General features: G+C 42.7%; 1 protein-coding gene across 10 annotated transcripts in view; it reads right to left on the bottom strand.

Annotated features, from left to right (window-relative positions):
* The window catches only part of SOX5 (SRY-box transcription factor 5), a 655394-nt gene that overhangs the window by 337780 nt on the left and 289679 nt on the right, over positions 1–27935 (bottom strand). For 9 of the 10 annotated variants that reach the window (XM_054804269.1, XM_054804526.1, XM_054804608.1 and 6 more), the window contains one exon: positions 3328–3485. The exons of the other annotated variant lie outside the window; for it this stretch is intronic. The gene's annotated coding sequence lies outside the window, so the exon portion shown is untranslated. The remainder of the gene's footprint in view (positions 1–3327; positions 3486–27935) is intronic. 10 annotated transcript variants of the gene reach the window in all.

Here is a 27935-nt window from a genome sequence, read left to right as displayed (position 1 = left end):
TCCCTGCACGGGAGCTGGTGATCTACCAGAAGTCTCCTGACACACAGGATCAGGCAGCACCTAAGAACAGAACAGGAAAGTAACCAAAACGGCTTTGAACCTGTGAACCCAATTCAGTGTAAATCCTGTGTTGACATGACTGAGCATGGAAAGAAATGGAGTCACTGATGCTTCTCTGCAGCAACTAAAGGCCAGACCTAATGATTTGTGTGTTAGTTTGTTTTCGTTTCCAGATACAATATACATTTCTGTGGAAGACTGAATATACAGCCTGTTCCTTTGGAGCTTATACGCTACTTTTGCTTAATCTATCTAGAGGTTTTATCATTGCATTCTTAGACAATCCTGCGTGGAACAGCCACCGCGCACTGAGAATTCAGAAAAGCAGGAAGGGTATTGCTGCCCTGTATATCCCGTGCCAGAGTCAGAACGGCAGCTCTGTATCTGTGCAGCCTGGTATGATTAACACCGACTTGCCATTTTACACAGAAACAGTAACTCTTCCAAGCAAGCACTTCCCCCATCCATCCAGCTCCTTGGATGGATGAAAAAACTCAGGAAGAGTTAGTTTCCCGCAATTACAGAGCTCTGTCTGATATCTCAGGCGCACAACACAAATTGAATTCAATGGGATTTCTGTATATTCAGCAACTGAAGGTTTGAGACCTTAAACATTAACCTTTTTCCATAACATTCATATCCAAAGTACTACACCATAGGAGGCCAAAACACTGGGCCTGATCCTGCAATATGAATCCCATCATCTTTTTTTTTTTTTTTTTTTTTTTTTTAAACTAACAGAATTATTTGTGCAACTAAATGTTGCAAGGCTGGGCGCTCAGTGCATTTTCTTTTCTAGCATTCTGAGTGGCTGGCACAGGCTGAGTTATCCAGCATGAATCTAACTGAGATCATCTGCACTGTTCCCCTGGAATAGCACCTGCGCCTTTGTGGCCCTGAACCGCTCCGACATTACAAATTTACAAACAGCTTTTGAAACATGACTCAAACATCCTTCAGTATGAGCAAAATCTGGTGTGTAACACAACTGCCTCGTCTTTATTTTATCATTATTACCACTCTCAGGATTTGGCTAGCTGTGTCTCTCCAATACGTCTCTTCAGCATCTTCCTGCATTTTCTACCTTGGAACGACTAGCAAACAGCAAGAAAAACTACATAAACACGTGGGTTCACACAGGATACAAGAAAATCCATGCAGCTAACTTAAGTTGAATGTTCTTCAACTCTTTTCCTCCTTCCTCTACCCTTGCCCCTGCCCCCCAGGGGAGGTGGGAGGAATGGTTTAAATCAATAACCAAAGGCTTCAATTTTACAAACCCTTGAGCCATTAGAGCTCCGAGTCCTCGGTGCACCCGTCATAACCTCCCCCACCCCTGCACGCACACATACACGCGTGCGCATAACACACATATAAAAGAAATACTCCCAGCCTGGCATTAACAATGTTCATTCAGTGCTCTTTACTTAAAGGAAGAAAACAATTAAGTGAAACCTTGAAGTAATCTCATTCTGCCTATTTAGCCTCTTCATCCCTCAATGTGTGGTTAGTAAGTGTTGCAATCAGGGGCTAAGGCCTGCTATCATTCGGCCTTAATTAAAAAAGACACAAGCAGTGGAGCTGTGAATTAGAAATGTAACAACGCACTACCCCTGATTAATTCGAGGCTCATGTTGGATTAATAACTCCAAACAAAGAACAAAAGGAAATTGTTATGCGAATTGCAGCCCTCCCAGGCCAGACAAAGGTCAAATCACAGGATTTCAATTTCATCCGGAGTCGCTTAATCAACTCCCTCGGAAGGAAGACCATATGCAGTCCTGAAAGCTACCCATTGTAGTCGTGTTGTCACTGGACCTGAGAGACAGCACAGAGATAATCCCAACTATTCCCCATCTTTTCTCCTTCTTGGCTGTTTCTTTTCTCTTTTTCTTTTCTTTCTCAGTTTCTTTTTTCTTTTTCCTTTTTTTTTTTTTTTTAAAAAAATATGACAAAACCCCTTCATTAGGGCTAATGATAAAGGAATAAGGACACTGTCAGAAAGCGGCTTTTGTGGCTGCTGCCCCGTGGAAGCACCCCGTCTCTCTCTGCCCATGCAGCTGCAGAGACAGCTCCTCATTTTGAGGGGGGTCTTCTCCGACAGCAAAAGCCACGTACTGCTGTGCTTCGGCATCATGCAGTCACTCACAGGAAGCAGCACTCGGTGGGGTGGGGGGGTCGGAATAGGACGCATTGCACACATTCAGTGTGCTGCCTACATCTTAATATAGAGCTCTTGTGGGTATGTTAGCTGAGGAAGAAGGATATTACTGCCCTAAAGACCTATCTCTGACTGAAATTAAGCCACAGAGAATAGAATCGCATATTTTCTTGCTGTTCAACCCCCACGAAATGATGATGGAGCAAAGCAAGCCTCAGTTTTCATGATGTAAAATGCATTGTCCATCCAGTGAGCAGACACAGGGCGTATCCCCCAGTCCCACCAAACATGACTTCTCAAGTCGCATGGCAGGGCATTTTATATGGACTGCACGGTTCACCCTATATAAAGAAAAAAGGAAAGCCCGGGTCTGCCTAGGAACCTGGCACCTTGTGAAACTGAAAAGGAGCAAGGAAGAAACTTCAGGGTGGGGATCTGCATCACGGAGTTCATTCCCACCCTCGTCGCCTTCTTGAAGGGTTCTGCGCATCAGCCCAGTGACAGCAGTTTGCCGCACAGCTGCCTGCAGCTGGCCCAGTCTGCATGGTGCAGGTAGTCTCTCTAGCCTGATCCCTAGTGTTTATACACAACACTTCAAAAGGCACGCTGGAATTTCTCAGGGGTTTTTTTTGTTTGGTTTTGGGTTTTTTGTGTTGTTTGGGGGTTTTTTTGTGTATATATTCTGTAGCAGCAACACAGTTCAGGACCAAATGTACTTTCTTCAGGAATTAGCTTCAGCAAGGGGCCAATAGCCAACACCACTTCCCACCTTGATGTAGACCTCTTGCTTAACTCAAATTTCTCCTGATTTACATGGAAATGAGATACAAAGATTTAAGAAACAGTCCTCTCTTACTCTCAAATTCTGGTCCCAAACATATTCTGCATATGCATTCATTACTGTAAGATTGCTGACAAATGCAATGGCTCTCTGACTTGATTTTGCCAAAAGAGATACTTTAAAGCCCATTAAAAATACCACGACCTTGATACTGGTACCTGGCACTGCATCACTGGTTTGAAAACCTGAAGGCATCGACGAATAAGGGTTAGGATTCACATATTAAAACAGCTTGGGAAATGCAGATTCTGTAGAAGCCTCTTACCTGTGTTAGGCGCTGGAACAAAATGACAGGTAACTCGGTGAACTTAGAAGATCCTCTTTTGACTTTCAGCTTGGGATCATCTCCACTCAATTCTGTCACAAACTACACTTGGTCCTCTTTCCAAGGGGCTGCTTATGCACCTGCTGTCTCTGAATTAGCTGTTGAAGGGGAAGAAGTGGTTTGTGAATTGCCCCATTCTGAAGCCCTTTCCCACTCAAAAATATATGCCAGCTTTAAATACTAACCCAGTAAATGACTATTCAACTTCTCTGATACTTTCCTTTTAAGTATCTGTTCACTTTTGCTTTATATACTGATTTCTTAGCATGCAACCAAAAATTAAGATGAAATACCTACTGTGCCATGGAAAAGGAGAGTCACATACTCAGAAACCCTTTTGCCTGTGTTACACCGAGTCATTAAATCCAAATTACATGGAATGCAAATTCCGTTAGACATAAATCCCTCAAATGTTCCACCAGCTCCAAAATGTAAGTGTAATTTTTGAAATCTGTTACTATTAGAAGCTCAGAAACAAATGACTTTATGTCCACTACCAGTTATTGTAGCTACTTCCACTCTTCAGTGCAAAAGTAAGATCTAAACTTTAAATGTGCAGCTCCGAAACTTTAAACCACTTACTAGCCTGTAAAAGAAGGCAACCTGTGTGCACATCCCAGTAAAAAGAAATGGGAAGACAAGTTTGTCCTTTTCCATTATTCCTATTACAAGTTCTATGGAGCGGTTCTTCATCTCCTTGTCCCAAAGAGACACCACCCTCTTGGAAAAATCCTCCTGCTTTATAATGAATTCTGAATCTGAAGTTATTATTACTATTCTGTGATATGAAACAATAATTGATCACATATAGATAAATGACAGTAGCCTTTGAATAGAGTCAAAGACTTTATAATGCTTGACTCCATTGTAAAAATCTTCGCTGGAAAACACTCTGCAACACCTTTTGGGAAAGCGACTGCCCGGTGTTGGTGTTCATTCACGTTATTTCTTTATGGCAAGCAAAGGGCTCACTTCCATAAAATCCAAATGGACTTTCCTCTCCGGCTGCACACCAGAATCCTGCAATACCGTTTTACATAAAGCTTCAATTTCTTGTGTCAGTTGAATATAGAAGAATTTCAACTTTCATGTTTAAAGCTAGTTAAGCTTGTAGCCTTCAGTTTAAGAGAGGAAAGACTGACACACATTTCCAACATATTCTAATTATTCAGGAACAAATACAAGATTTTCTCCAACAGTTAGCACACGTGTGAATTTTAGGGTCTAATTTCATAGCATTTGTCTCCAAGCCCATGAGACGTCATTACTCCTCTCAACAGAGGACACATGCACCTCTTGCTGATCGGAGAATGGTGTACAAATAAACGCAAGATGAAAACTGTTATGTCAAGAAAAAATAGCTCAGTATCATCCACTGCTATTGTAATACAAACAAGGCACCCAAGAGAATGCTCCACTCCCAACCTAAATGCCAGCACAGGCCAGGTAGCCAGCAGCTCCTGTAGCTTACGTCAGATGAAAATCAGCTAACAAATCTGCTGAGGATGGCCAGGCTGCACACCCAATCAGCTCTTACCACCAAGTCTGGCACATGCGTTCTGCATCCTGAAATCAAACTTTGTCCATCTTCACAGCTCCTGCATATGCTGCTGAGATAAACAACCTCCAAGCAGCTAACTCTTGGCTGAGGACAGGCATAGCCTAAAACCTTCCCCACACCACTGCCAGCACAACTGCCTCCCTCTCCGATGCATCTACGCTGGGGCAGGTGGGAAGACAAGGCAAGACGCAGCTAAGCTACACCTGGGGACCAGCAGACTGCCCTGTATCTCCATGCAATCCCTCCAAATTGCAGGTGGCTTAGAGCCCGTCCCATTCTCCTTGCTTCGCTCAGCTACCTCCAAAGATCGAAGGGGCCTATGAATTTTTATAAATCCCAAAGCATCAACAGCAGGCAAGCATTTAAGCTACTCTCAACTTGACATGCTCTCTTCTTTTCAGTAACCACCTCAAAGCTGCGCACCTATTTCTTTAAACAAATAAACCAACAATTTTCTCTGATTTTACTTGACATTTTTTCCAATCCTCTCTCTTCACTTAGAAGCTGCCCCTTTCTCTTCCCTTCCACTCAAACAAGCCGCCGGTGAGAGATATTCCTCCTCTGCATCTCCAACCAAGTGCACAATAGCTTTCATGTATCTCTACCTCACCGACCCTTCATCTCTTTTCAAATCACAGATAAGAAACAACATTTTCTTATCTTGCTAAGAACTGGGAACACTTTGCACTTCTATTACAATATTACCCACTTCTATAAAGCAGTCTAAGAGGAAAAAAAAAAAGCATAAATATGATAGTTTTCTGCCAAATTCCTAGTGACAATTAGGACTACATTTTTTCAGTGGGTAGTACTCCAAACCACACTGTAAGTGAGCAGCTGTGTCAAAAGATTAAATATGACGGGACACGCAGAGAAAACCAGTTATGTCAAGCGCATTTGTCTCTCTCTAAAAAAAACCAACCCAACCAACCAAAGATAACGTGGGTTCTTCTATTCACCGTACCCAAAATGCCACTTCAGTTAGAAAGATAAAATCAGAACACAGCAAATGAGGTTTTACTTCTGGATAATTCTTCCAAAGAAGTCCAGCACCTTTGCTTAAGCTTGACTTAAAGAATTGCACATCATTTCTGAGAGCTGCTGGGCAGCTGCTGTGCTCTGTCACAGCGGTGGCTCCTCTTCAATACTGGCTGGCATTAGGTAGGGCAGGATACATGATCCTTATTCCCATAAAGCTGTTCAATATACATAATTAGTCCCACTGATATCAATAGGAAAACATGTACTTTTAAAGAAAAGTAGTGCAGGAGAACATTTACTTCTCTGCAATAAAAGCACACAACAAATACATCCAGTCTAAGCACACTAGAAGTTACTTTCCAAGAAGCCCAAACAATAACTGCCAACGTAACCACGTGGATTACGTGTTCTTAGTTTATGGAAAAAATGGAGTAATGTCTTGTATCTTTGGTAATATGACTATTGTCTGATTTTTTCTTTTAATGGAAGAAATAGGTTTAGTGAAAATAATTTGTGGGAAAGGTTTTTCCTACTTAAATAATTAAAATGAAACAAACAAAAAAAAAAAAATCAAGAAAATATCTCAGTCTTGAATAAAATTTCCATGAGAGCTCAGACGTGCAGAAGAGAAGTCCCAGCAGCTAGAGAGGCTGGACCTCTGAGTCAGGCAGAATAGAAACTTAACCTGTTTCTACCACGCCACCACAACCACTGTAGCTTCTGGGGTCTTCTGGCTTCTTAGGAATTTTCACAATTTCTTTGAAAAATACAGTTTTCATTCCAGGACATAAAAATATTTCATGAAACAATTATAATTTTTTTTTTCCATTTTAGTCAGCTTTAATGGTAACTATGGGGATTGCCAATTACTGTTATAAATCCAGAAACACAGTAAAGTTTTTGTTTTAAAGTCATTAAAAGTAACTTCCTTGTAAAAGAATCTATAATACTTTCACAAGGTGATCAGGAATCTTACCTAATTCTTCGTTTCTATGATGAGAAATTACACAAAGGAGTAAGGCCAAGAGTCTACCCATATTACCTAAAAAGAAAGAGTCTGGAAGGAGGTTCCAGAAGCTTGACAGAACTGGATCCCATGGAGCCTTATTTCACTCTTGCCTTTTTTTTTTTCCCCTTCTTTTTCTTGTGAAATCTGTCTCCTTTGCTTTGATGCCTTTGATTGAAAGGTATTGTGTAAGTGACTCACATTTGCGCAGCTCAGAAACATAAGCACCAACAAAAGCCAAAACATACAATTTGGTACATTTGCTTGCTGACTAAACACTTTTTCTTATATCTTTCTTTGCTTGGAGGGTAAATTGTTAGTTTCAAAGCTGAATGACTGCTTCAGTAAGTTGGTAGCAGACTATTGGTACAGTGCGATAATTAAGGGATCTTAGTTCTTAAACAATGCTGATAAAACAGAAATCCCTCTCCCTTTTTTCTGGATTACCTTTAGAACTGAAATCAGAGCATGCTAAATGAATAATAATTTGCACCTTCTGTGAATGATAGAAGATTGAATCAAATTTTAACTAGACTCTATTTGTAAATCCCTCAGGATGACATAATTACTATTCAACACATACCTTAATTAGCTGTACACATCTATTTCATAGTATTTAACAGGTTTAAAACAGCTTTTATTGCCTGTTGAATGGATGTTCCATTTTTATCAAAATGAAAATAATCCTGAATTTCCTAAACTGGAAGAAATTTGCTCACCGAAGTCAAGAAATTACCCACAAACAGCTGTCCCTACAGTCAAATAGTTATCTTTTTTTTAGCAATTTTAATTTTGTTTCAAATTCACTAATGGTACAAAGGATTGATAATGCACCGATGTGAAGTTTTGTTGCTGCTGCTTCTTTTCTTTTGATGAAAAGAGATCATAGTTGCACTGTTTGGTGAAAAAAACCTACTAAAACATCTGCACAGAATTTGAAATTAATACAAGCCAAGTTGGGACGCAATTTCTTTTTCTTATTCAGATGACAGTATGACCTTACCTCTAGAAAGCACTAGTGCTCTCATTGCTCCATCATGGACCAGAAACAGGCAGAAATTTGGCAAGCCATACACCTTCAGGTGAAACCGAAGAACGAATATTTGAGACTTTGATCCTCATGTTGCGTAAAAACAGGTACTTGCTCGCATGCAGAGGCTGTTCTTAAAACTAATGCGCTCTGCAGAGCAACATGGCTCAGCTCATACGCTGCAGGTTGCCTTAGCAAAGGCCAGGTGTCCCTGCCACGAGCCGAGGCTTCCCTAAAACGCTCTGCTGCTTAATTTTGCTGACAACAAAAGCAAACGACGACAACGACAATGATTATGTGCAGACATATATGCACGTGGTATGTTTTCATTATTTTGTCAAACTTCCCCAAGTGAGATTAAACTGTTTACTTAAGTACTTATTTTATACTCTATGTCATTTGCTTTTTGTTCTCCTTAAAATTTAATGCAAAAGACGGCTGGCTCTGCAGCACAACTCACTGATCCCAGGGCCAAATCTAAGTGAAGATGCTCCACACACAGGGAAACGACGGAGGCTGAGCCCAGGGGAGAAGGGAAGGCAGGACTAGAAGTGCTGCACTCTCCCAGCCACCTTGGCTTCACTGGGACCAGAGAGAAGCCAAGACCTCTGCAGCCACGGTAAGGGAGCGCTACCAGGACCCAGGACCTGAGCATGGGGAAGGGGAAAGGCCAAGCGGGATGAAGCACAGAGCTCAGGGATAGGAGAAACCAAACCATTTGGAGAGGACCGACAGTCTGAAGGATATTTTAGGTATTGCCCCTCCCAGCAACCCAAAAGTCATCATACCACGATTTAAAGTCGTAAGATTTGCCATAAATAGTGATGCTTAGAAACAAAAAAAGACTCTAACACATACACAAATGCCTTCCAGTGCATTTGAGATCCTTTTGGTTTATCTTTCTCTTACTTCTTTAGGGTGGCCCCATGTCATGCTTTCAAGTTTTTCATTGCAATTCATTGGAGTAAAAATTTAATTTTTTACATAAGTGGAGATAGAGATTCTCACACATTCATACAATCTCAGAACAGGGCTTTACAAGACACATTACATATTGTAAGCTTGATGATAAAATTGCAGGCATGGTGTTGGGAAACTAATCTGTTTTGTCACTGAAACAGAATCAAGTAACACAAAATAAAAATAAACTTATTCAGTCAGGAAAGCTTCTCATTTCATCGTTATGTTTCTTCCAGTGCGTATGATGAAACTGTAAATGCCCAATCATTAAAAATTAAAAAGATAAGGATCACCCGTAAATATATCAATCTGACCCCATATCTTTCTCAGCAGATTTAGGGATGGAGAAAGAAAAAAAAAGGGGGGGGGGCGGGAGTATTTACATCAGGGCAAGTATTTATGCCAAGATACTTTATACCTTATCAGCATCTTCCTTTGCACCTAACTTTCCATCTAGCCTTGCTCTGCTCTCAGCTGTAGCAATATTACCAACAAGAGAAGGTAACTGGGTCCCAAACCTTTCTGGAAACTACAGGTTAGAGCCACCACTTGCAAATCCACTGTAAGTATCAGAAACTTATTGGAAGTCAGCGCAGGCTGGGAGCAACAGGCTGCTCTGTTCCCATGGCGCGGTCCTGCAAACCAACCAGGCTGCAATCTCCCGCGCCAGCGTCTGTCCCTGAGCAGCCCGCAGGTTCCTCCCGGACGGCACACCACGGGAACGTCATTTTGAGGTGACAAAAAGATAGACCTCATGTTGCTGCACTGCGTATCTATCTTCAAGTCATTACCCTGGTAAAGAGAAAAGCTATTTGTACTCTCCCCAGTAAACTTGCTTTTCTCGATTTTCCTAACATTACAATGAAACTTTCCTGCCTGTCGTGTCGGGCGCTTGTTTTGTATTGGAAAAATTGCAAATCACGGGGAGAAAAATGCTGCCATACATAATTACTGCATAGCATTAGAATAGCGCTGGATATTCTCTAATTACATAGAGTACTACTGACATGCACATAAAAAAAAAATCGTATTACTTATATATGATACTGGAAAGAGAAGTAGTTTGAGCTCAGCCAGCTACCCAGGAAAAACTACGGGAGGCCAAAGAAGGATTTACAATTCTTTTCCGCTTAAATGACATCATCTGTGAGGAAACATGCATTTTGATGGAGTACATTATAGAAGAACATTGTGAGGGTAAAAAAAAGCATGATAGGAGATCCAAGCAGCAAAAACCATGTGAATTTGAGCATCATAAAAAGGATGGTAGTACCAGCTCACGTGGATCACCCATTACGTTCGGTCCCTGACTGAATCCTACTGTCTTATAATACTTATGCTGTATTATTTATTATTTGCATTATATATTATTTGCATTGCAGTATCCCCAGCAAGGCCTCCAGGAAACCCCACAGGAGTATTTTCATGTTTGGTTGATTAGTTTTGCATCTGCATAAAAATATTTGCCTTGTTGCCTGAAACCTTGACTTCAATGCGGAAATGCACAAAAAGCAGGAAATAAATCTGATCATTCTGCTTTCCATCTCCAATTTAATAAAATGTTCAAATAATTAACTTAATTAAAAATGAAGTTAATAATATGAAGAATGTCTTAAAATTACGTTCAGTGTGTCAAATTTCTGAAAGCACTTCTAAATGCTGCTGAAGCCCCAAGTAACTGAACACCTGTTGAGTGGAGAGCACAGGTAGCTGAGCCATCAATAGCCATTTCAAATTTTACTTAATATCTCTGTGGAATACAGGACAAGAAAAATCAGCTATGATGATACATGTTGTGCACGGCTGTGATTTCACCATGAAGGCAATAGCACTTACACGTGAAACTCATTCTGTGTGTAACACTTGGAAAAATAAACAAACGTATATGCATCTCCAGAAGTAAGAAAACTTGACAGAAACATCAAGTTTGCAGTGTTAGTTTTTTCTAAACATGAATTATTGTAAGTGGAGATATTATCTCTGCATACTGCATGTTGGCACAATCACAGTTCATTCTTGTGTAAATAATTTGGGATAGCATTATACAAATTACAAATATGGCACTTCATTTTATTAAAGAAAACAACTGATGCAATAGCAGCTACAGCAAAATTGGGATGGTAAATAGGTTAATTTTTATCAAACTTTTCCTTGGGTCTTTCTGACAGTTAATAAAGATACTTTATGGAAGCCATACACTCAGTGACTCTGCCTATGCTAGTTATGTTGATCCAACCAATTTCAACAGGGTCGAAAGAGACTCTACAATCCTGCAGTAGGAAAGGCGGATACTACTAAGTCAGCTAAGTGATTTGGCTTTATGATTTCCTTTGAGGGAATCTGAAAGGAGAATTCCTAGACTTTGCTTAATTTGGACCTGGAAAAACAAGATCATTGGATGGAGAAGTCAGTGAAACATGGAAGAAAGAATGGAATACACTAATTCTTATCAGCCATTTGCTTTGGTGAGCTTGAGCTGACAGACATTATCCTATTCTCAAAAAATTAAAAAAGCTCCAAGTGGGAGTTGCCATGCAGTGGGAAAAAGCAAACAGCAAATTTGGGATCTGGTAGGCAGGATATATCCGAAAAAAAAATTTGGTCCTAAGTCCCAACATACAGCAGATCTGTGCCCTGATTAGCTTACATTCATCCAAACCTTCTTCTGTGCTTAGATTAGGCTGTGCACACAACCTATTTTCTATTTATGCAACATCTGCTCTGCTTTGAGATTGTGAGCAAGAACATTTCCAGGCTCCAAAGCAGAATGAGATTACAGACTGGCAAACTGAGCTGGATAAAACAAAGCTGGAGCCACAAGATTTAGCTTCAACTCAGATTATTTAAGATTGTCTTTATTTCGCTTTAACATAAGTGATTTCCCAAGTTTATACCTCCTTGCAGTTTCCAGAAGGAAGAGAAACAGAGTGCTTAATTAGTAAAAAGTTAATCTGGTGCTGTTCTCTCACATGACCAGAGTGCCAAATCTTGTGGATATCATGTGCAGTGCCATAATTAAACCTTCATCGCTGATTATTCAGAGCTCGCAGAGCCATCTAAGCCTTGTCATCTGGACATGGTGATGTTCTCTTACCACTGGAAGAGGGGATTCCGGGAAGAAAGAGGATGTCCCAGCACAGGTGAAGTCAGTACGAAAAACACACACTTTGTGGGAAGACTTCAGAGATGGAAAGGGGAAAGAAGCTGAAGCAGGGTGAGGCGGTGGGGATGGCCATGCAGGATCCCCCTGGAGATGACCAGTTCAAAGGAAGAGGAAGGGGGGGCTCTTTTTTCCTAAGGAGCAACTAGCGATGTTTGTGGTAACGTCTGCAGTAAAATTAATGCTGGTTCCTGTGAGAATCATCTATGTGGGCAGTGAGACCACGATTTGGTCTACAGCAGTGACGGCCACTATGTACGGAAGATCTGTTTATGTTTTTTTTTAAACAGCACCAGGCAGAAGGTTAAACATCTGACCAAGATGACAACCTCAGGGCTGAGTGACAGGACCACAGAGCTCTTCTCACCTTCCTGCTGGACTTAGCTTCACTGACTGCATCTCACACTCACTGGCCAAGTACACGCAAACTAAGGAGATGCTGCTGCTATTGAACTGACAGCCCCACTGATACTCTGGGAACCCACAAGCTCACAAAAAACCCCAGCTTAAATTCATGAGCTGGCCAGCCAGTGGTTTACCAGTTTGATTATCCAAATACTTTCAGTTGGGTTCAATGTTCACTGCACTGATAGCCTTAAAAAAAAACCCCAAACCGAACAACTACAAAAATAAATAAATCCCTCTTTACTTGGCCATGATTGAGGGGTTTTTCCCTCCTTTGAGGAGGCTGCAAGACAAGGAATGCCATTCAGCTAATAGGGACTGGCTGCATCCAAAAGCAGCCGGGATTTCTCCCTCTCCCCTTTCTTCCCCTCCCCAACACAATAGACCTGAAAACAAAAGACAGATTATTAGGTTTAAGTATGTAGCCCATTCTCCACATACCCTTTCCCCCCTCCTCCCACCCCTTCTTCGGCACATCTGGTAACCATGTGTGGCAAGTGCTAATGAAGACTTTCCTGAGCGAGCTACAATTAGTTCCGACTGCTGTTCTCCTCTCTCGGCTGTACGGAGAATAAAAACCAACACAAAACAAAACAAAACCTTCCCTTCACTGTTCCTGTAACCTCTTCCTGCCCCTGGGATTCCCTCTCCTCATCATGCTGCTGAAATGAAAACAAAAAAAGTGTAAGCAAATACTTTAAGGCTCTCTTCTGCCTGATTTTTTTTTTTAATATATCAGCATTTTATTCATTTTGATTGAACACGACAGGCAGGCAACAGTGTTTCTATGATCCTGTCTACAATAGAGAATTGTTAAACAGATGTCCATTTTTTTTTTCCTTCTAGCCTGGCAATATTATACACATAGCAGTTTTATCTGCTTGAGCAGATCAAATTTGTGTGTGTGTGTGTGTGTGTGTGTGCGCGCGCGCGAGCGTGTGTGTTGCCATTTGGAGTGATTAGAATAAGCCGCACAGAGGCAAGATGTATTGTGCACAATTAAGCCCATCTCCAGACCGCACAATTTTGTTTACTCTTGGTCTCTTCTCCTCTCCCCAATCAAGCTACTAATAGAGCTGTTTCAAGTTTCAACAAGGGCCACATTAACTGCTGGTCTCCACATGAAACTGAATGCCAAACCCCAGCCTCTCCCCAAGATCTAAGCACCAGCCTCCCCCTCCTCCTTTACATTTCTCTCTGAAACCGCCGCGGCCCTCACCTTCGAAATTCCTAATGATTCTCCCTAGTAGACGCTCTCGGCGCAACGTAAAATCTCACAGTGCGAGACTTTACATGTTCTTTGTCATTTCCCTCAGCTGTGTCATGCAACATGATTGCCACTGACCAACCCCTACTTGAAAGTATGTTCCCACTAAACAAACAATCTGGATAATTGCTGTAGAAGTCATGATATCTGCATACATCGTATTTCAATTATACCTTATTCACGCAAAAAATGGGTATGACCCTCCTACGCCTTTTGAACAGCGCTGTATATTGAAATGCAAAAAACTAAGTTCTAAAAGCAGAACAAAAGCAAAACGGATTCTTTAAAAGGAGTTATTCTCTTAAAATACACACGTATCTACTTGCCAAATGATTTCTCAGAGAAGATGATAGGCTGGAGTAATGCAGGGAGGGAGGAACAAAAGGGGTTTTAATCATGGTTTGGATTAAAGAGTTGTATAACAATTGCTCTCCCTCCAGGCATATATACTGTACACGCTCACTGTAAATGATCAGCATTTTAAGAAACAAAGTGCACCATGAAGCATTTAACATAAAGACAGCTGCATATACATTAACACTTTATTAATCAAAAGACATCGGGTATCTTTCTCACTTGTGATACCAGAAAAGAGCATGGACACACACAGGACTGACAGTCAAAGCCAGGCAGGAATGTAGTTTCTCCCTTACCCCAGTTTTAAGTACGTAAAACCCACCAAAGAGAGAAGGGGGGGGGGGGAGAGGAAAAAAGCACACAAGATTCTTTCTAATTTGAGGGCCTCTTTTTGAACAAAAAAATTATTGCTTCATCTTCCTGCGCACCAAGTGGGGAGTAGCGCAAAGCTGTTGCACTCCTAGCAATATTTTTCTATAAAACATAAGTTTTACACTTTGAAAAAAAAGGCTAATTTTACTGGTAATGAATACCAGTAATAACTTAATGAGTCACTGCAGTACACACTTTAAGGAGGAGCTGGTGTTAATGCGTGAATAATTATTGACACAATTAAGTGCCCAACACTGGGCCTGTTAAAATGCTTCTGGCACGTGAGGGCTCCTTAATGGCTCCGCGGTATCGTACAATGACCCTAAAAGGTTTTAAAGTGCAGAGAGCTCCCCTTCGCTACCGCAAGGGATCCACAGATCTCAAATATGTTCCCCGCTAGATAACATTGAATTGCTGAGGATTTACATCCCATATGGGGTTTCACCCTGATGCTGGGCTGAATAATTAGCTATTTACCGATTCAGTAAACAGTAAGCTCACCCCTTGACCTGCCCTGGTATAGCCTGTCTGGCCCGTAACCCTACCAGGGGCTTCCACCCACCTAATAGTCGCTCTGTGAGCCAGGGCTGCTGCTGGAAGCCAGGCTGCTCCCTTCCCACCAGCAGCTCCAGACCCCAGCGCCATTCTGGCCATCAAATCCTCAACTTAGTGGCCAGGGGTGGTGGTGGGGAATTAATCTCCAGCTCACCTATGAAAACTTGCTTGAAATCAAAAAAGAGTACTTGGCACCGAAAAAGTCGCTAGGCGGAACATCTCCAAGCTGTTTCATCACACTGTACATCTAACCAACCCCACTACACGTGTGCACCCACCCCAAGATGCTCAAGCCCCCTTAGCCTCCCACTGCACACAGTTAGCTTCTCTATTTTACAACGTGTGCGAATGTACAGATGTCCCAATTAAACACAAACCAAATCTCGGCCCCGTCACGCATACCACACTTATCTCCAACAAGTCCAGCGGAATAACTAGAGATATTTGCGAGGCAAATCATCGGGAAAGTCGTAAAAAAGTCACCTCTGGTGAATAACTCTCACGCACGTTTCACAAGAAGAGCGGTCATGTCCTCTGCACGGATGGGGGTGTCTCTAAGTTGAAACACCCTGCCAAGACACCTCATCAGTCAGCTGGAGTAATGCGTGCACGCACACAAAAATTGACCTTTTTTTCTGTCATCTTGAACTCCCTCAACTCTCCCCAAGCTATTCCAGCACGCGCATAGGTCCATTAGATAGATGGACAGAGAGACACAGATGGGCAAGCAGACAGAGAGATCATAATATTTTGTGTTAAAATCTGCACCAGCCCAAGTACTGCATCTACAGTGTCATCCCCAAGGGAGTCTCCAGTCTGGGGTTAATAAGAGCACCTTTGAGCGTGTAACGCCATAGTCGCCCTCTGGCTGCAAGGCATCTGAGAGATGCCGCCTGCAAAAGGAGGAAAGAGGGATCCTCTGGGATAGCACAGCATAGCCCTCCTGGTCCTGCCAACATGATGGCACCATTAACGGGAGACTTGGCAGCAAGAACAATTACAAGGAAGTGGACATTCAGTGAGTTATAATCAAATTCTGCATGCAGCTACCCTATGAAAGACCGTGCGGCAAACAGTTGGCTAGTTACTACAGTGTGCCAGTCTCCTGCGCTCCTGAGCTGCTCCAACGGACAGTGGTGGCACACTGCGCCATGAGGAGGAAGGATGGACAGACAGACAGGTTGGACAGGCAATGCCCAAAATGGGCAGTAGGAGAGTCCTCCCTCCTCCTACCACCGTTGTCCTATCTGGCCTTAGCAAAGCACTCGATCACTCTCTGTTTTCTCATCTGTGAGATGCAAATAAAGATGTTACTGTCTTTGCAGGATCACTTGAATCCCAGGTGTTGTACTGTACGTAACAAATAAGAACAGGAAAACCTGACTGACCTGAAAAATACAAGTCCTGAATTAGAAACTACCGAACACTCACTCTAATACTTCTCATAGAAGAGAAGGCTTGGAAGGAAGGTATTTCTTCAAAAAATAAATGGCTTCATTTGTTTGCATTTATCAGATAACTAGAAATATAAACCCCAGTCCTTGTTCCTGACAGACACCACAGGCCAACATCCAGCTTACTGGGACCTGGAGCACAGCTACCGGTTCACCATGTCCCAGGTGATGACACACTCCCACTGATGCAATTCCACCAGATTTCCCACAACCAAAGGCCCCATCTGAAACACCAGAAATAAGGGTAAGTTGGGAAGAAGATTGCTAGCATGCATGACGAACTTCTGAAACTGAACAGTAAAGAAATCAAGTTTTATTGGGGGCCACAGGAAGATAAGAGGGACATCGCAACAGCTTAGCACCCATCCCGAGTGGAGCATCCCCCTCGCTGCTCCTTCAAGCTGTGCATCAGGCAGGTGCCGGGTACTCCCCATGACTACGCCTGGGGGCAGCAATTGGAAAGAGACCCCTGTTCCCCTCCACTTAGGAGCCAGGCACCTACAAGTCTGGGTTTTATAGACACCAAATTCTTTTCAAGGGTTTATTGCCTATTACGTTATGGTCATAAAGGCAGTGAGTCAGAAATAAACCTAAGCACCTTCAGGACATAGTCAGGAGATAGCCGCAAGTCATCTCCTCACCCAGAGAGGTCCTACAGTGCACTGCACAGTAGTGATACAAGGCACCTTCAAAAGTACTTCTACTTGTCAAAAAAAAAAAAAAAAAAAAAGCATGAGCTATTAGAGGAAAAAATCTGGGTTTTTTTTTTTTTGGTTCAAAGGCAAAAAGTTACAGAGTGACATAGCAGTAGTGGGCTTTATCACTTGGAAATCAATGAGCTGCCAGTGAGAGTTTTACTCATAGCTGTATCACACCAGCTTAATGGTACCAGACTCTTCATGAACGGCTCTTGACCTCTTGCCCTAACGCACAGCAGAAGGCAGATGCTCTAACAAGAGCAGCCCTGCAAAGCCAGCTTGGGAGAGTTTGTGTGGTTGCACTAGAGCAGGGTTTCGCCACCACTCTGCTCAGCTGCCGTGTGGCCAGCACTGCCAAGACCCAGCCCTAGGTAACTTCCAGGCTGCCCTTTCTTTTCTGTAACAAATCAAACGTGCAACAAAATATTGCCACATCCCATGAGTATATTGACACAATTGGGACTTCAACCCCAATTTTGCTTTGCATTTTTCAAATGGCTTTATTTATCTTAAGATAAAGCGCATGTACTTTACCAATATGCTTAGGGCCTGATCCAGGGGCCAGCCATGTCGGGGAAGTGGAGTCAGTGAATATACTGGGCACTGAGTCGCCTGAGGACGGGGGCCCCTCCTGAAGTGCTGACCTGTGGCTCAGCTGCAACAGGAGCCAGAGAACCCTGAGACACTTGCAGAATTAGTCCCCCTAAAAAAAGAAAGAGACGATGAATTTTTTATGACTTGCAGTGCTAAACGTATGTTTTGAAGTCAGCTGGTGTGAAAACTGCAGGGAAAAGGAATCAAACTTTAGGCTGTTGGTCATAGGTTTTTATAACGTGGAGCAGAAAAAACGAGACATTGTGTTTGCGTTCTATTTCTGGGCCTTTTAAGCTGTAACAGCATGAGTGGTATTTGCATCAGGAGTTACCATATATCATTGCAAGCAACATATGCATAGATGGAAAAAAGATGACGGCAGCAGCAGGTTCAGTGAAATCTCAGGATCTCTCTGTGATAGGGACCTGCTAAAGGTTTGGTTTTATTTAGCGTAGCTTAAAATGTCATTGGCATATGTGTTTCTCAATTAACACCAATTTAATACACTCCAGAAGTGTTCTATTCTGAGAGCAGGCTTCAGAGTTTACAAAGGATCTAACCTGACATTTCAGTACAGGATATCCAGCCCCATTTACAATCAGGAAAGCACATTATGAAGGCTAGGTTTTTTTCTTTGACATTGTGTAATGTTGCCTCTAATGATAAATACAAAAGTCAGAAAATCCTAGCAAATTGTGCTGTAGTATGGAAATTATGAGTCCCTCCAACCTCTGTGAGTCACTCATATCCCCCAGATGAAACGGTGCCTCACAGCAAATGCAGAGATTCAGCAAGTGGATGGTTGATTTTCCTTTTCAGTGCCTCACTGATGCCGTATGTTTTGCTAAACAACTTCGCAACTGACAAACTGCAACTCACCAATAGAATAGGTTATAAATATATTTTTTAAAAAACAACAAACCCCAAACACAATGAGAAGTAGCCAATAATCCTGAAAACCCTGGGCTTTCTGTCAAAAAACTGACGAGAGAAAGATTTACTGGTGATGGCTTCCTAAATGATAAATACAGACGTCCAACAGGATCCCAGAAACCAACTACTGAAAAGCTAAAGGATTATTTATTAACCAAAAGGATGAATAAAGAATAGGCAAGTATCATTTCATATGAACTTTACACAGACTATATGAATGTCTACAATCTATTTAAAAAGAGCACCCGGCTTTATTAATATTGATTTTGGAATATACAATTCATTAGATGTAATGGGCCAAATTCAGCCCTGATGAAACCAGTAACTTCAGAGAAGCTGTACGAGACAAATATCTCTCTTTGGATCTAGTGAAGTGTTTATTCTGAAATCAATAACAACAGAGCATACATTCAAAAAACGTTGGAAAGAAAAGGTTAAAGTCAAGCATTTCGAAGTTAGGAAATACTGCTATTCAACTCGCCCATTAATTCTGTCCTGTTGTGTGCCGATCTTCTGCACTGAAGAGGGAAAACTAGCCCAGGTTCTTGCAGTTCCAAAGTGTATCACAGGGCATTCACACAAAAGGGCAGAAGTGTGATTGGAGGGGCAACCTGAATTTGGCCTTAATTGTCAATGTTTGGCTTTGCAATTTGCTTTAAACATTGTTTTTGCATGAACTTTCCTCCTTTTCTAAAGGGAAAAAAAAAAGAAGATAAAAGCTAAATATATTACATACAACTGCTGAAGCTTTCCAAATCACACCTCCCTGGCAAGGTTTAGCCTCTGCCCCTCCGCACAGAAGTCTACCATTTGAGCTTCAGAGTACGAGCTGGAGTCTGCAGAAAATAAGGTACGGTCTGGTCTGTAGCCAGGAGACCTCACCACTTTTTCCCATTTCCCAGCTACATTGCTGGGGAAACTTCGGCCAATGCCAGCCTAGGCAGGGACAGGAAGGTGAAATGGGATGTTCAGGGAGGAGGGTGAGAGAGCACATGCTCCCCCATCCTGTTAGAGCTGCTCTGGCAAGTCCTAGTTTGGTATGCGCTGCAGGAGCGGAGGTGGTTTGGTTACCTGCTGGGCTCAGCTCCTTGTAACGCCCCTGTTTGGTTGACGTTGTGACGCTGTGACATGCTTCCTAGACAACGGCAATGGAAGTGAAATGGTGACTTTCATAGGCTTGTATCACCACCAGGTTTGAACCGAGCCTCATGGCATGATGAAATTTTACTTCTGGAACCTGGAACTTTTTTCACTAGTAAATTTTAAAGAATGCCAAAGACAGAGCAAACATTAACGCTTTTTGGTCCAACAGGATCTTTTAAAAATTCACTGAGGCAATCTAAATGCAGGGGACTGCTACTGTCACTTGCAATAAATAATTTGGAAGAATCTTTCTTTGTAAAAACATTCTCACCTACACACAGTCTAGAGTGTGTGTGTTTGTATAAACCCATATATATATAAACATGTCCTTGAATACATACAGTTGGAAAGACTTCATCCTGAGCATGACTTGCCAGGAAACCTGGAAAATTCTAATATATAACGAGTTAATATTTTAACAGATGTGCACATTCAAAATGAGAATTTAATCCTGAATTTGATCAGGAATGCATGTTGAACTCTGCTATAGGCAACACTGAAATTCAAAATCATTATCCAAGATCCTTCTTGTTCTTTAAATCAGAGGAAATCTTGTGCTTCAGGTTCTTCAATTCCTGGTTCCAGTGCAAGCCTAGAGTTTCTCATGTTGTTTTGGTCCTTTGAAAACTGAACTCGAAAGACAAAGGTCACTCACCAGGCACCCAAAAGGGTCATCACACCACCTAACTTCAGGCATCTAACTGTTCAGAGTCAACAGAGGTTCCTAGCATAGCTGCTCTGAAGCCCCTTTGGGTGAGCCTGCCCGTCTCTATACTGTACAGGTGGCTTTGGCTCCTGATTTAGGCACCTAATACAGATGAGGTCACGTGGTGTGATAATTTAATCCTCAAGCCCTGCTGTAGCACACATATACACATGCTAGTCAGCTACAAGCTAACTCAATCCGAAATGAGTCTGAGTTAAATTCAGGTTTTAGCTAAAAATGGGCCTAAGTAACTGCAGATCTAGATGCCCTCAAGCTCTAAGAATCAAAGATCCTATTCTAGATGCAAATTTCTCTGACCTACCTAGAGCTTCAGCTAGAAATCTGGCGTTATTCTTTTCTGAAAAGAAGCTATAAACCCATTGTCCAAAGGTGCCTTATTTATTTTATTCCAATGATACAGTAATGTTAACATCCCAATTTTTGAGCATTCAGTTATCATTACTGAACCATTTTTATGTTATACTTCATAAGTGGCAGAGAACTTTACAGAAGTATAAATACCACGCCTGGCATTTGCATATCACTCCCCATTAAAGTGTTACCTCCCTTCCTTTTACCCCCACCAGCTCACAACACACAGCGGTGGGAAACGAGCGGGCAACTATGTCCTGTTAAAACTGCAAAGAAAATCCCACCAGCACAATGCAGTTATCACGTTGAACCAGGCAAAGGGCATGCCTCCGTGCAAGTTCTCCATCTGTGCTGGATGTATGGCACCTTAAAGGGTTAAGAAAGTGAGGAGAGCTTTCAGAAATACCTAGAAACAAGGATACCTGCAGGGCGTGCTCAGTTTGTTTTGAAGATGTGTTGTTCTAACACAGTGGTTCACTGGTTGAATATATTGCTATTTGATATCCTGCTAGACAACTCTGTGGCTGGAGTTGTGTGTCAGATCAGTTAAGCTTTCCGTCAGGATGTTCACTTTGGCGATGATCAAACCCTGGGCTTGTCTGCGCAGGCAAGCCCACACGGCAGGCCGCGGTGGGACTGTACTGCGCACAAGCCCTGCTGCGATCCCCCTTCCTGGGCTACCTGGGCAAGGGGCAGCTCCCTCGGCACCCCTGGGAGCACTCTGCACCCCGTGGGGCACTCTCACTGCCTCTGCAGAGGAGAACGGGGCACAGAGACTTGTCCGCTACACATTCACATGCTGCTGCTGCTTATTTCTAGCTTAAGTTACTCCTGCTCCAAACAGCCCCCCCTCCTTTTGTGTCCTTTCATGCCACCTTCTGAGGGCTTTAATTTTTAATTTTTTTTTTTTTTTAAGTCAGAAGACAGGTGCATAATATGCCCTCCTCAAGTCAATACCTAACCTTCTTCTAGGAGGACAGAAGAAGGAGCTCCATCCTTCCAGTCTCCTCTGCCCCCACTCAACTTGACTTCTGAAAACAGACAAATTCTCCCAGAGCACTTCACAAATCTCCCCCCTTTGTACTTAATTCATCCAAACACATTTCACAATAGAAAATTCTGCATCTCCAAGAAGTTGTCAAGACCTATTTTGAACTCTCATAACTGAGGTGCTCAGATATTACCTTTGTCCACAATAAAACTGATTGTTCTTTGCTTCCCGCCTCTTCACCACAAAGGACTTTTCATCACATCCTAAAGTAACCGCATTTTCCTAATGGCCTCCTGTGAGGGACTTTCTACAAAGCATTTCAGCACTTAAATAAATCATATCCCCAGTTGTTCCTTGACCACTATTTTGCCAACTCTTCCTAAGGAGGAGGAAAAACAATCTAATTAGTTAATCTTTGCACAGTACTTTAAAGATGAAAAGTGCTATGTCTATTTAAACATTCTTACACCACCTGGTGTGTTGCTTGCGGTTCAGTCTCCCAAAGTGATCAGGATCCAACACTGGCCCCCCATGGGAACCATCCAAAAAAGCCCCAGCCGCCAGCCTCACTTTCTGCCTTGTTGGGATGCTCCTCAGATGACATCACTCTCCACACACACATCAATATCCTTTCCAGGAAGAAAATAAAAAAAAATCCTCCAAATCTTAACTCTGTAGTTTGGTGGTGTACTACAGACCTTTTTCTATACAGACACGCTCAAAACTCTCACTGGTTTGGGGACCGATCCTGAACCCTTTACCCATACACTCATTGATATCCACTTGCACCAGCAGTGCTGGAGGACCAGCTGACTGTTGGGATAAGGGAGTCGCAGTTACAAAACCTACATGATTTTGTAATTTTCACTACTATGCAAACCAGCTGGAGAGTTACTAAAACACAACAAAAGTAGCAACAACTTCTAATCAGCACGTCTCCTTGGGTCTGGAAGAGAGTTTGGTAAAGAAACAAGTCGGTCGGAGTAAGATCAGCTCTCTAATTTACAACATGAAGCATCAATTAAATAAATTAATCAAAGGACAATTAATATCTTGTACAGTAGCAGGAAATTCAGACCCCACTTGTGCCGCACATGTGATGGGTTTGGAAGCTGGCTAGACCCCACGTCGTGCGGTTTTTATTGCTGAGGAGCTGGTATTGTTTCTCTTTCATCCAATGCCTTTGCTTTTTGTTTTCTGTTTTTAAGCGAGGGTTGCGGTTGTTTCTAACCCATATGTCTCTAGTTTTGAGCCGCGTGGTTTGCCCCCTCTGTCTCTCATCATTGCTTTTGGCCCAGTTTCTTGACAGGAAATGCAAGATTTATTTTATCTGGCCTGAACTACATTGTTCCTTCCTGACTACTGGTGTTACTTCACTCCAAATAACACGGCTTTGCGCTTACTGCCTGCGCGAGGTCAAAACCTGAGGGGAACAGGCGTATTTAAGAGCAACGGTGAGAGAAGGGGATAAGGCTTGAGGGCAAGAAAAAAGAATAAAAGGCAGAGGGGAAGAAATGGAAAGAAATTAAGACGTGATGTAAAAAGTTTTGGTTTGGAGGAGATCCCCCATTTTCCTCCAGCCAGCAATAAGCTGAACTGCTGCTACAGAATAACTCTTGGATACTGATTGAAGCCCAGCTACTAACCCCAACATTACCAACTGAAGCGGGACAGTGCCAGGTAACTTAGATCATAAATTCAAGGAGAAAAACAGTTACCAAAAATTGGTACAATAATTTAAAAAATGTTGCTAAAGATTTTTGGTCTTTCTCTGGTCGCTCAGCAGAACAAGCAGTGCAGAAATGTGAAATGCATCTGTGGTTAAGAGGACAGCAAGTTGAATGCAAGCAAACATATAAATGCTGTAAACCAAACATCAGGTTTTAAATTAATTACATTTGAGTTCCTGTGGTGCTTGTAGAAGGCTTTGTAAATCTTTGGCTGGTGTCACCAAGTATATAGTAAATAAACTTGTAAAAGTTGGGGCAGGGTCTGCGCTGGGCATTGCAGCTCTCCTGAAACCCATGGCACTCAAGCTACCTGAGAGCAGAACAGCCTTGCAGCTGCCTGACTTCTTTCTGACTCATCAAAGGGCTAAAAAACCCAACCCTCTCCCCATATACCTGACCTAAAATGAATCCAAAGCAACAAAGCCAATTCTCCAGCCAGCAGAGGCACACACCTTGCCAGCTTCCCCGTCTGCCATGCATTTACTCTGAGCAGGGAATGCACTTCAGCCTACCCGCTTACTTGCTTTTATCCTTGAAATTGGACTGAAGGGAGTTGTTCACAGCTTCAAATAAGCACAAGGGTAATGGGAACTTTTTCCTAAAACAGACCCAAACACTAGAATAAGTACCTTTGTCAGATTGAATTCTTTATCTTAGGCTGATCTCGAATTTTGGGTTGTACAACACTTCTGCCAAAGTCATTCCCCACAGTGTTTTTACCTGTGGATGGTTCAGAAGGAACTCAAATGCCTGCTGAAAGCCTGCAGTCACAAATTAGCTACTAACCAGCAAGACTATGGAGGCTCAAAGGTCTTTGGATAACTCCACAAGTTCTGACAGTTTTGTGACTTTTTACCGATACCAGCCAAGACAAATTGTTCAGGATGGAGCCGGGGGCCTGGGAGGAGAAAGGAAGGATGGCTCTTCAGTCAGAATGGGCATTAACAGGACTGCAAGTCAATAGCAAAAGCTGTCCATGCTCCCTCACGGTAGCCTTTTGCTACCTCAAACACTAAGGCACATTACTGGGTCAGTACCGCATCCCTGCACCAAGCACTGGCTGGCTCCCTGTGGTGCAGAAAGCCAGTGCTCTGCCCCACGATGTTCTGATCTGCACAGACGAGATCCTGAGCAACAGCCCAGAGCATCACATCAGGCTCCCACATGCAGTGGCCAGCTTCCTCCCACCTAAGGGAAAATGGTTTTCTGTACCGGCTGGAAGTAGGTGTCTGGGGAGATGGTTGTTGCTCCCTATCCCTGAAACACGAGGATCGTGCACACACTGATTCAAGTATCTTATTTACTAAGTCACGGTTCAAAGGTAGGTCTGAAAAATGTCAGAAAGAGCATGGGACCAAGTGGCTGCAAGCAGATTGTCCTTTGCATTTTGGGTATAGTTAATTAAATGGGGTACAAATCTCTAGCTGAGTTGTCAAGGCATTTTACTGTAGCACATGATACTAGCAGCAGCCTGACTTCCTACTGCATCCTGAAGTTTCTCTCTTTTCTACGCCATTATTACCACAAATCGCTTATGCTTATGAAATAGGGAGTCTCTTGGTGTCCTGGTTTAGAAACACTTGCTCAAGCCTTATGGTCCAGTTCTGTTCCCTTTTTGATGGAGTCTGAAGACTGAAAAGCTTATCAAATTAAGAATGGCCATTCAGTAAAAATGGGATTAAAAATGGAATTAAAGTTGGCAAGAGCTTTTCAACAGAGTGGTGAGGCAAATATGCCCACTGCCGTCTTCCTGAAGCTCACCCCCGTACTCCTAGAGCGAGAGGCTAAAACCTGTGGGTCGCCTTCAGCAGTGCTTTGTACCCTTCAGAGTCTACTTACTTCATTGCAATTAGGTTTAAGTGGTGTTTAGCATTCCACAATTGCCCTACTTTACAGTCCCTTCATTTTCCTAGCTTAAAAAATAGCGATGTTGCAATACTGTAGTGTTTCTGTTGTGATTGTCATGATGGAAGCAGAGCCAATGCAATTTGCCCATGTTTTACTAACCGCCATCTGGCAGGGATATGGTGACATGCGAATCTTCACAGGACTCTTGTTTTTCAACTATCTGCTGGACAACTAAGGAGATCACCAGGCTGCTGGGATGAGTGCCAGATGGGAGGCAGGTATGTTTATGAGTTTAAGATTCTTATTTTCTTTCAGTGCTTTCACATGCTGTTCATGGAGTGGCAGGAAAAGTGAAAAGGGGGAGGAAGGGATGAGTCAGTGACTAGACTACAACTGTTCAAAATCATTTTGAAGTTCTGCAAAACGCAGTTGTTTCACAGTCCACCTCTTATCTGCTGTTTGTTCACTTGGCCTTGAGGTCTGGATGGGGTTTTTGGGAGTCCTCCTTTCCAGTGCTTTGCCCAGTGCTCCCAGCTGACAGGTGAACGCACTGCTAAACATGCACACAGTACTGGGTAAAATGGCCATGCTTGCCTCTCTGCCTTGTCCATGTAGCTCTGGTGAGCTCTAGGGTGATGGAACGATAGTCATATGCTGCCTCACCAGTAATTACAGGCAGCTGACATGGTGTTAGCACAGCAGCTAAGTCTTGCACAGAAATCAGAGTTACAGCAGCTTTGTACCAAGAATGACAGAAGAGTCTCTCCTTGTTTCCCTAGACTTCAGGGCTGCCAAAATGGCAAAAATTGTTGTGACAAGATGGAGATTGAGTCTTCCAGAGGAGAAGTGCCTAAATAACCAAAAGGATAATGATGACATCAAAACTATAAAACTATTTTGAAGTTTACCTAAAAATCCCCCAGGAAAGAACAGCAACTTCTGAATGGCGAAAGGACAACTGAGGACAGTGGACAAAGCAGCCAGTAGATCACTGCTCCTCCAGCGATCCAGATGGTACGTTAACTTCATCTGGAAACGCGCTCAGGTGTCAGCTACGCGATGCCTCTTAAGCTCCCCTCCTAGATCCCACGTCTCTGGGTCTTCTTCGGAGGGACCACAGCTCATTGCCGCAGGTCGCAGCTGGGAGGAGGCTGTGCGGTACCTGCCCAGCTCACCAAGGCTGGAGCCAGCATCATCTCCTGTTGACATTTCGGAAAAAATCAGCAGCTTCAGCAAATTCATCTAACAAATGCCACTATAAACTATTTCAGTAACTTTGCAGTAAATATTTATCCTTGTCACAGCCCACGTACCTATACCTAACGTCTTACCCCAACTCACCTTCTCGTAGCAGGGCCAAAAAAAGAGAGTCTAGTTTTAGCCACTGTAATGACTAACCAAGAGCTACAGCTAAAAACACAAACTGCTTTAGCTCAAACTAAACAGTCATGGCTCACCAGCTAGGACTGAAAGATTCATGTTCAGCTCAAACGTAGAGGAGTGTCTGTGGCACACTCTCACCAACATGCTACATTAACAGAGCTGTGCGCAATAAACCCTTATTACAGTAAGCTTCTCATCACAAAGATTTCTGATGAGGAGGCTGGTTTGGAAGAACCCTGTGTTGCATCAATTAAGCCAAACAAACCACTCCTCACAAATTTTCCCCCAAACAAAAACCAGAGCACAAACAAACAAACCAAAAAATCCCTCACCTGTCACGCTCAGGTTGGAAGTCAACTCATGGTTATAGTCGAGTGTAAAGTATGCAACACGTACGCGTACCTTCCCTTTCTTCCCTCACCCTAGGTAAGGCAATTACTATGGAAATTATCTGCTCGATTATTAAATATCTATAAATTCACACACTCTCAGACAGTCTCTCTCTCAATAGGTCTTGGCATAAGGGAGCACACAGAATTTTGGCAACGAGCTGAAAGTGGAATAGGCGGCACAACCTAGACATGCCCAAGCCTTCTTGACACAGGAACAGCTTCTCTTCCCTATGCCAGTGGTTCGCTCGGTGCCAGCTCCGATGCACACCCCCTTCCAGGAATGGCTCTCATCCATGCTGGCAAACAAAATGATAGAGAAGAAAATATGAAATTACTCTTCAAAATGCAAGTGGAAGGATGAGCACGGCGCCAAGTGAGAAGTATCCAAATGTGAGATCCCACACTGCTACATGTCAGTTGGAAAGATGACACACATACAGAAAGTCAAGCAAACAGGTTCGTCCACAAAGGGAAGCTAAAGGAGATCATTTGCATTTTGGATAATAAAATATTTAAAGCAGCACTGCACAAATTATAAATAAAAACACTAACTGCAGTCACCAAGAATGCAAGCACCCTATGTGGAAGCTGGCCAGCAAACCCCTTCATTAGATACAATATGATCAGAAGGAAATAGAAAAGTGGCTACA

This window comes from Grus americana, chromosome 1 (assembly GCF_028858705.1).
Source record: "Grus americana isolate bGruAme1 chromosome 1, bGruAme1.mat, whole genome shotgun sequence".
NCBI classification, from domain to species: Eukaryota; Metazoa; Chordata; class Aves; order Gruiformes; family Gruidae; genus Grus; species Grus americana.
Note: the sequence above shows the minus strand (reverse complement) of the source record. Positions and strands in the feature narration are given on the sequence as shown.